Source organism: Vanessa tameamea, chromosome W (assembly GCF_037043105.1).
Source record: "Vanessa tameamea isolate UH-Manoa-2023 chromosome W, ilVanTame1 primary haplotype, whole genome shotgun sequence".
Classification (NCBI taxonomy): Eukaryota; Metazoa; Arthropoda; class Insecta; order Lepidoptera; family Nymphalidae; genus Vanessa; species Vanessa tameamea.
This window is the reverse complement of record NC_087340.1, coordinates 2,216,351-2,227,090: the sequence shown is the minus strand read 5'-3', so window position 1 is coordinate 2,227,090 and position 10,740 is coordinate 2,216,351. Positions and strand designations below refer to the sequence as shown.

General features: G+C 37.4%; 1 pseudogene; it reads right to left on the bottom strand.

Annotated features, from left to right (window-relative positions):
• Positions 1–3,462: 3,462 nt before the first annotated feature.
• Positions 3,463–8,945, bottom strand: LOC113403759 (uncharacterized; annotated as a pseudogene).
• Positions 8,946–10,740: the final 1,795 nt, after the last annotated feature.

Genomic DNA, 10,740 nt, shown 5'->3' with positions numbered 1-10,740 from the left:
ACAAGAATGAAGCTATGAAATTAATTAAAACTATTTATGAGGACTGCCCAAACCCTACTACGGTCTTTAGGCTAGGAAAATACAACCCTAATAAAGATATATCTCTAAAAGTGTGCTTTGAGAAAAAGGAAACTGCAAAATATATACTTAAAAATAAACGCAAACATAAGTTAGACAAAATCCGAATTTACGCCGATCAAACTCAGTGTCAACAACAACACATAAAGAAACTACAAGATGAACTGGTATCCCGACAAAAAAATGGAGAAAAAGACCTTATTATAAAATATGTAAATGATGTTCCAAAAATTGTAGAGTATAACCCAAAAAACAGTACGCGACAGGGACCAAAACTGTCAAAATAAATAATCAATACAATGATGAACTTAATATTAGCTATCAGAAACTGAATTGTTACGAGGACCTCCATAAGACTAAATCATCACTAAAATTTTTATATACAAATATAAGAAGTCTTGTAAAAATTGATAAATTAGATGAAATAAAATGCATACTACACTCAATAAAAAGCACTATACATATAATACTGATTACTGAAACATGGATAAAGTCTGATTTAGATGCAGCATTACTTGAGATTCCAAATTATACGCACATATATAGTTATAGAAAGGGTCGGATTGGGGGTGGAGTATCTATATATATTCATAGTTGTCTGAAGCATGAAAATGTTGAAGTTATTAATAGAGAAGAAAACGAATACATTTGGGTATATATAGAAAAATATGCAATTAATATTGGAGCTATATACAAACCACCTAATACAAAAACAAAAGATTTTATAGAAAGCTACAGTTAACAGCTAGAGAAAAAACGTAGATGCTTAATATTTGGAGATTTTAACATTGACCTGCTAAGTGATGACCATAATACAAATAACTATAAGAACATGATAAATGAAGCTGGATATACAATCCTTAACAATCTCAATGAAGACTTTTGTACAAGAGAAACACACACAACAAAATCTATTATAGACCACGTTTTGACAAATATGGAAGGTGTGAATTTCCACATGGCTCTCCTTGATACCCCCTTGTCTGACCATAAGTAGATTTACTTAGCTATCAAACAAATTAAAGTTGATAAGAAAAGAGAGACACATGAGTACTTGGCAACTGACTATACTATATATAAATCAATGAAAACAACTGTGATCCAAAATAAAGACTACGATTATGAAATATTAGAAAATTTAATTAAGACTAAAATTCAAGAAAATAAATGCACAAAAATAAAAAAATTAAATAAACCCAGAGAAGACTGGATAAACAAAGAGGTGTTGAATAGTTTACGTGATCGAAATATTGCCTGGAACCAACATAGAGCTGATATTAAAAATACCGAAAGGGAAACAACATTCAAAACCAAAAGGTACGAAGCTTTCAAAACTAAACGAAATGCTAAAATTAACTTCTATTCCAATGCTTTTGAAAAATGTAATAAGCGGCCAAGAAAAATGTGGGATTTAATTAACAGTCTCGTCAATAACAAAAATAAGATAAATATCATACCTCCAAATCTTGTTCGAGATTCCAATATAGTAGTAAATGATCCTTATGAGATTTGTCAACTTTTTAATGATTTCTTTTCCACTGTTGGTTCGGATTTAGCAAGTAAAATACCCCAATCATATCATCAAAAACTTACTTCCAGTCTTTCACATTCACAAAATAACACTATTCAGACATTTGCACCCACCACAAAAAAAGAGGTTGGTGAAATAATTGACAAATTGAACGTAAACACAAGTAAAGGCATCGATGACATCGGCGTAAAAGATATAAAGTGTATAAAATACTTTATTCTAGATAATCTTACTGACTGTTTTAACAAATGTCTTACACAAGGAAAATTCCCCGAAAGTTTAAAGATTGCTAAAGTTACGCCAGTTTATAAATCCGGAAGTAAAACAGATCCGGGGAATTATCGGCCGATATCAGTTTTACCAGTTTTGTCAAAAATTTTAGAAAAAATAATATATGTCCGTCTTTATAATTACCTCAATAAACAAAACTTCTTTTTTAATCAACAATATGGCTTTCGTCCGAAATCTAATACACTTTCAGCAACTGTGGATATTGTCACCAAAATTAAAAACGCGTTGGATAGTAAGCAAATCGTTCGAAGTATCTTTATCGATTTAAAAAAGGCTTTCAACACGGTCAGCCATAATTTATTATTACAAAAACTACATAAAGAAGGTATAACAGGTTTGGCAATCAAAATTTTAGAATCATATTTACATCGTCGCAAGCAAATTGTTAAAATCGGAAAATTTCAAAGTAAGCCCGCAACGTTAACATATGGAGTACCACAAGGCTCTATCTTGGGACCGCTATTATTTTTAATTTATATAAAAAGCATTAGTACAATTGATTTGTCTGGAGATATAACTCTTTATGCGGATGACACAAGCTTATTTTACTTTGGTGATAACATTAAAAATATAATTGACGTAGCTCAACGTGATTTAAATGTTATTAGCGAATGGTTTGTTTCTAATTTATTAACTATTAATACCAAAAAGACATCATATATGATATTCGCGCCTAAAAATAAAAATATACCAAATCATGACCAACTAACAATTTGTAACGAACCAATAAATAAAACTGATCATGAAAAATATTTAGGTCTTATAATGGATAGCAAGTTAACCTGGCAATATCATACTGATCATCTTAAAAAAAATAAAATATCCCCTTTGATATGAGCACTACGTAAGATTTCCTTATGTATACCTAATAAATTTCGTCCTATTATTTATAATTCTTTAGTAAAACCTCATATCGAATATCTTATCGAAATATGGGGAACTGCTGCGAAGTCTAACATAAAGTCATTACAAACTTTACAAAATGAAATTATTAAAGTTCTTTATAAATATGATTATATGACGCCATCCGTTGAATTATACAAAAAAACTAAATTTCTTAATATAAATCAATTATACACTTTAAAAACCTGCATGTTGATTAGAAAAATAATAACAAATAAAACACATTCACAATTACACTTTCATAAAAAAACACATACATACCACACTAGAAAACGTAATAAACTAGAACTTCCAAAAACCAGAACCAACTATGGAAAGAAAAACATTTTATTTGAAGGAGTTCAAATTTATAATAAATTATCAGACTTAATCATTAATAGCAAGAGTTTTCCTATATTCAAAAAACGTGTAATGGAATATGTGCAAAATAATTTATAAGTTAATGTAACCCCTACCTAAACATGTTTGTGTAACATAACTACCCGCAACATTTTATTTTACTGTATATAATTCATAAGACAGACTTTTAAATGTACCCTCAAACAAAATTATTGTAATTTCTTATTATAAGTGAACTTTTGTGTTCTTTATGAGAAATAAATGTCTTTAAACCGAAACCGAAACCGAAGTCCACAGTGTACCACCCGGTAGGGGTTGCCTTATGATGCCTGCTCCGCTTGCCTCGAACAGTGGCGAGCACAAAATTGCCCCCACCAGAATTCGGAGGGCAGCCTGGGCATCCCTGCGCAGGTGGTGTACGTTCTGAGCATGGATGCTCAGAGAGGGATTCTCTACCGCAGTCGCTGATGGTACCCTCCTGGGGTAATGAAACCAAATTCTGCACAACCATTATGTTTTGGGGGGGAGGGGGATCGGGCCTCTGGGACTCTCACATACCGGATGAAACGCGGTAGCATAGCTACCACTTTACGCCGATTTTGAGTGAGAGAGTGGTACTTCCCCGGACGTGCCGGCCCATTCGGCTGCAACCCAAAGGTATGCAGTGTGGCACTACCATTAGTAAGTGTTTGGTATGAGGAGATAAATAAAAGTCGAGAGATGCATGTGTAATGGATTGATTGATATATTGATTGCTATTGCTACCTTTATTTCGAAGCGTTGTATATTTATAGTAGTTAGAAACGTGCGTCATTACAGAATTTGCTGATATATATTTTGATGCGTTGAATATTTACAAAATGCGTCATTGCAGAACTTGCTGATGTTAATGTAGGTTATCTATATAGTTTCCCCCTTTATTTAAATGTGATATTTATTTATTTTAATAAATAAGTAATGAAGTCGGCTGTTGTTTTGACTTATTTATATGTCGGAGCATTAGGGTAATCCTGACTTAGTGGGCACGTATCCTCTCTCGGTTCTGACATGATGGGGTACCTCAAGCAAAATAAAATGTCTCGAAGCACTTGGATCAACGTTAATTTATTTTAATTAGCACAATTAGATAAGGTATAAACAGCACTTCTTGAACAGATACGTCCGTACGGTTGTGCCGGAGACTGTATTACTGTGTACTGTGTGTAGAGAGTGCTGTACTTATGGGTGCCCGTGTGTATCTGTATATGTCAGATCGATGAGTATTGCAATAAAACACTATTCGGTTGACACGTCCGTTTATTAGTAAGATCGTTACAATACTAATGTGTCTCCGGCACAGTACATCCCACTTAATAAAAAGTAACATAAAATATGGTTGGGTAAATACATAATCTTTGATACATAGACTTATAAAACTAAACTTATTCTAACAAATTACTTTTTCGTCATACAGATAGCTAATGAAAGTGATCATACATTGGTACTTGTTACACATTAATTACGTAAAGTAGACACTTGCACTTACTATATACTTAAACACTTTTAATTCTAAATAATCACTCGCGTAGACTGTGGAGACGACCCGCTGTTCAAGCGTTGATCACCTCCCCGTAACTCACCTAAGGGCAGCTCGCGCAGCTCACGCCTCATATAACGCGCGTAGTTCATCTTACATCGTTTCCAAAGTAAATACAGCATCGCGGCAAGAATGCAGATGATGATGAATAATAAATAAACTTCATACTTTACGTATGCAATTTGCTGTTCGTTCTCAGATGCTGACGCGCTATTGCCAGCACCATTCTGTGCAATAATTATTTGTTCCTCTTGGCGCTTGCTTTGCTGTTTACCCATCTTCACAAAGATTAATAGTGCAATAATTGAAAGCTGTTTACGATAAGAAACGAACTACAGGTCTAATCGTTCTTCCGAATCTCGACACTCTCGAGCAATTGTTTACAGTTGCACTTTCCGTATTTGGTGTCGTTGTTGGAAACTCTACACTGCTGTTAAGCGTAAACGCAGGCTTTAATCGATCTAGACTAATGTTTTTCTGCGTACCCTGCTGCATGATTTTATAATATTTATCTTTTTTACTAATTACTTTAAAAGGACCCATGTAAGGTTGTATCAAGGGCTTTGTCACCTTGTCGACGCGTACGAATACATGAGTGCAATCTTTCAAATTCGGGTGAACAAATATTTTTCCTTGATGCATTTTCCTTTTTGGCACTGCTGCTAATTTCGATATTTTAGAACGTAACTCTTTTAATAATGTCTCGTTATTATAACTTTCTTGTTGCATTGGCTCAAAAAAATCTCCCGGTAAACGTATCGGTTCACCAAATACCATCTCCGCTGCACTTATTTGCGTATCATCTCTTAAACTGGCTCGCAACCCAAGTAGCACAGATGGTAATTCTGATACCCAATGTTCTGTGTTACCTCGGCACATAAGTGCGGTCTTGAGCGAACGGTGCCATCGCACTACAAGTCCATTGGACTGTGGGTGGTAAGCGGTGGTCCTAAATTTTGTAATACCCATTCTTTTGGCTAATTGTGAAAATAATTTAGACAAAAAATTCGATCCTTGGTCTGTTGTTAAATATAAAGGAGTTCCGAACCTCACAATCCATCCGGTGTAAATGATATCCGCAATGGTCTCAGCGGTTATTTCTTTTACAGGATAGGCTTCAGGCCAACCAGTGCTTCTGTCTACCATCGTCACGATGTATCGGTACCCGTTACAATATGTTAATGGTCCCACTACATCCATATGTAAATGTTCAAACCGATCTGTGTGCATAAAATTTCCATAAGGCGCAACTGTATGTCTATGAACCTTGGACTTTTGGCAGTTCGTACAAGCTTTGGTCCACTGAGTTACATCTTTATTCATTCCTTTCCATATATAGCGATCTTGCATCATCCTTCGTGTCGTTCGCATTCCAGGGTGACTGATGTCATGTACAGCGTTGAAAGCCGATACACGAAATTCCTTAGGCAAATATGGACGCGTTTTGTTAGTCGATATGTCACAATAGATAGGTAATTGGCAATTAGGTATATATAACTTTTTAATTTGTAACGAGTTCGATTCCATAAGGTTTTTTAATTCCTCGTCATTTCTCTGTGCCTCGGCCAATTTTTCGTAATTTAAGGAAGATGATACGTTTACGGATTCTATTCGCGACAAACAGTCGGCAACTATGTTTTCTTCACCTGATATGTGTTTTATATCGGTACAAAATTGCATGATGAAATCTAATTGTCGTATCCGTCTTGGTGTATCATTTTTACTTCTTGTATTTTTCTGAAAGGAGTAAACAATCGGTTTATGGTCCGTGTACACTGTAAATGATCGACCTTCGACAAGTGACCTAAAATGTTTGATTGCTAAATATATTGCTAATAATTCCCTGTCATAGGTAGAATATCGTTGTTGTGCATCACTTAATTTAGTTGAGAAAAATCCTAATGGCTTCCAAGACTCTCCTTCTTTTTGTTGCAGTACAGCGCCAGCGCAGGTATTAGAACAGTCTGCCATTAAGGCTAACGGTGCATTCGCCGATGGAAATGACAACGTAACTGCGTTTTTTAGACTTTGTTTACAGTGTTCAAAGGCCTCAAGAGCTTCATCGGTCCATGGAATGGGACTTTTATCTTTTTTCTTGGCGTTATGCAAAAATAAATTTAATTTTTCATGAATACTAGCTGCTTTAGGTAGGTGACGCCTATAGAAGTTCACCATTCCGAGAAAACGACGTAACTCATCCACTGTACTTGGTGTCTTAAACTTAGATATAACCTTGACTTGCTCATCTAATGGCCTCAAACCGTCTTTTGAAACTCGAAATCCAAGAAAATTGAGTTCAGACTTCCCAAATTCACATTTGGCCAAATTGATCGTAATGCCATATCTATTTAGCCGACTCAGTACTTCTCGAACGTGCACCCTATGCTCCGCCTCCGATGATGATGCAATTATGACTATATATATAAAAATGTTATCTACGCCACGTAAAACTTCGTCGTTGAGAAAACGTTGAAATGTGGCTGCAGCGTTCTTAAAACCAAATCCTAGTCTCAAAAATTCGAATAATCCAAAAGGACACGCTATCGCTGTCTTGGGTATGTCCTTTTCATATATAGGTATATTGTGGTAAGCCCTTTGCATATCTATTCTAGAAAATATGGTTTTACCATGCAATAAATAAGTACAGTCTTGCACTCGAGGTATTGGGTAACGATCGGGTTTCGTTATAGCGTTGAGCTGTCTATAATCGCCACAAGGTCTAAGCTCACCGTTTTTCTTTACCACAACATGTAATGGACTCGCCCAATTGCTGTCAGATGGCCTGCAAATTCCCATTTCTTGCATTTGTTGAAATTCAGCCTTGACCCTGTGGTACTTATCAGGTGGTAACGGTCTTGGACGAACGTAAACTGCTGGCCCCGTAGTCTCGATGTAATGTACTGTAGAATGAATTGGGGCATCTTTAAAATTCATCGGCTTTGTAATATCAGGAAATTCCGCTAAAATATCTCTATAATCACTTTTGTAGTCGATTGTACTCATAGTAGGATCATCTTGCAATACCACAGACGCAATACTTTGTAGACTGGTCAGGGAATCTATAAGCTTTTTATTTTTTTATGTCTACTAATAATGTATAATGAGACAGAAAATCAGCACCGAGTATAGGTCGCTTGACCTCTGCTACAACAAATGTCCACCGAAAAGCTCGACGTAATCTAAAGTCTAAATTCAAAGTCTTAACACCATAAGTCCTAATTTCTGTACCATTCGCAGCATACAGTTTGTAATCGTCACACTTAGCACTAATTACCCGATTCTTGTTTACTGGTAGCACAGAAATATTTGCGCCCGTGTCCACTAGAAATCTTAGTCCACTATTATTGTCTGTAATACATAGACGGTGCATTGGAGTAACGGTGCAAATCCCCGCCTGCGAGTACACCTCCTTTAGTTTTCCTGGTTTGTAGACTTTTTCCACGCGCACGGCTCTATACACTTTCTAGCTCTATGCCGATATTTAAAATGATAAACACAAAGCCAGTCTGTACAATTCGGTGTGCGCCGCGTCATATTACGATTTCGCGACGTTGACCTCGACCTTGATTTATAACGATTAAACCTTCGACTTTTTTCCATGTCTCTTATTTTTAGGCTCAATTTAGCTATCTCGGCCAAAATAAAGCTATGATCACTGTTAGAATTACTACTAGGTACGGTCTGTACTTCAGACACTTGCGGGGGGTTTGTTGTCTCCATGACTTTATCTGCAATAGCCGACAGATGCTCCAAATCTTTCACCTCACTAACTGCTAACACTCCACGCACTGCTGGGGGCAGATGGCCTTGCCACAAAATTCTGAGCGTCTCATCGGGCATTTTTTCGCGTGCCAAGTCCCGCATTCGGCGTAGGAGCTGAGAAGGCTTCTGGTCTCCTAGATCCATCTCGCTAAGCAGCTTTTGAAACTGGCGCATTTCCGACTCCTCGTAAATATTCAGCAACCGCTCTTTCAAGGTGTCAAATTTCTTTGCTTCGGGAGGCTTCAGAAGGATATCGCTGACTTGTTGCACGGCATCTTTCCCTAATTTAGTAACGACTAAGTTGTATCTGGCTTCGTCACTAAGTTTCTGCGCAGCGAGAACGGCTTCACATTGGACGTACCATAACCGTGGCTGGTCACACCAAAACTCTGGAATTCTTGATGATACCGAAATAACAGCTACTTCTCCTTCACCTGAGTTCAAAACTTGCTGAGCCGCAGTCATCTTATAACAACTTGTGTCGAATTACAGGCGTATCGACACTGCCAAGTGTTCTAGTTCGGGGTCACCACTGTGCTGTACTTATGGGTGCACGTGTGCATCTGTATATGTCAGATCGATGAGTATTGCAATAAAACACTATTCGGTTGACACGTCCGTTTATTAGTAAGATCGTTACAATACTAATGTGTCTCCGGCACACGGTCTCCGCTCTCAAATCAGCGTGAGTTCCCTTCTAACGGCCGCATCCAAGCGTGACTCGGTGTGACGTCACACTTGCGTTCGATTGGCGGTATTCTCCTACCTGCACTCGGTCGGACTCGATTCTCCGACACGGCTATCTCTGACGATGCACACGTCCTCGTGTGTATAATCTGTAGGGACAAATTTACCACAGCATTTTCGTTCGGCTATCCTGAGCAGAACAATGTAAGAGGGACTTGGTAAAATAGAATTCATTATGAAATTATTAACTCTATTTATTAGACGGAATAACAGAAGTTTGTCACTTACAGACTAACAGTTGTAAATTATTAAACTCCTACAATCAAAATTTTATTTCATTGAAATCATTAATTTGCGCCGCTACAACGACTCACCTCATTTTCGCTCCAACGAAAACAAAGTTGACTAATAAAGTATGTCGTCGCACCAACGACTCATCCCATCCACGCTCCAACGCGAATGAGGATAACCAAACACGCCACCGCTGCAACGGCTCATCTTATTTCCGCACCAACGAAAATAAGGATAACCAATAAAGCATGTCGTCGCACCTACGACTCATCTTATTAACGCCACAAGGATCACTTAACATACCGCCGCACCTACGGCTCACCCTCTCTTTCCTTATCACTAGTAAGATTAATAATCTGAATCATAGTAAAATCAGTTTCATTCAATGCGCTACAACGCTCGTGGAAAGATTAAATGCTACAACAATTCGTGATCACTACTATCACTATCGTTCAGCGACACCTCTAATTCATCTGGAACCTCAATGTTGGGTATCTTTCTGACCCTATCATGTGGGTACTTGTATGTTCTCCTAGAATTTAAGGATTTCAAAAGATACCTGTCATTATCAAGGAGCTCTATTATCTTGAATGGTCCTTTAAATTTAGGATCCAATTTAGTTTGATTTCTTTCCTCATTTTCTATGAGAACATAATCACCCACATGAAATCGACTTACAGAAGCCTTGTTTTTATTGAACCTAGCTTTATCATAAATCGCAGTTTGTTCAATACTATGAGTTGCACGCTCCCTTGTCGCCTCGAGGTCCACCTCAGTGACTGTTTCGTCATCGGTCACTGTCATGAGCCCTAAAGGTCTTGCTACCTTTCCGATTATCAACTCTAAAGGACTGACTTTAGTGACACGACTAACTGTAGAGTTTATCGCTAATTGTACTTCTCCTAACGCATCCTGCCACGATCGATCCTTACTAGACTCTACAGCTGTTAGCATACTTTTGAGAGTACTCATGACTCTCTCCACCTGACCGTTCGCTCGACTACCACCTGTCGCAATGAGGTGTAACTGAATGTTTTTACTTTCACAATAACTACCAAACTCTTTGCTAGCAAAGCCTTGATCAGCCACCACGCGTGTCGGTGCACCGAATAAACTTACACTATACTCTAGAGCTCTTATGCTACTTTTTGTGTCAATGTTCAGAGAGTGATGGAGTAAGACAAATTTAGTAAAGGAATCTGTCAGAACAAACACATATTCCTTCATGTCATTTTTCCCGCTAAGCTTTCCTGACGCGTCTATGTGCACTGTATGCCAAGGA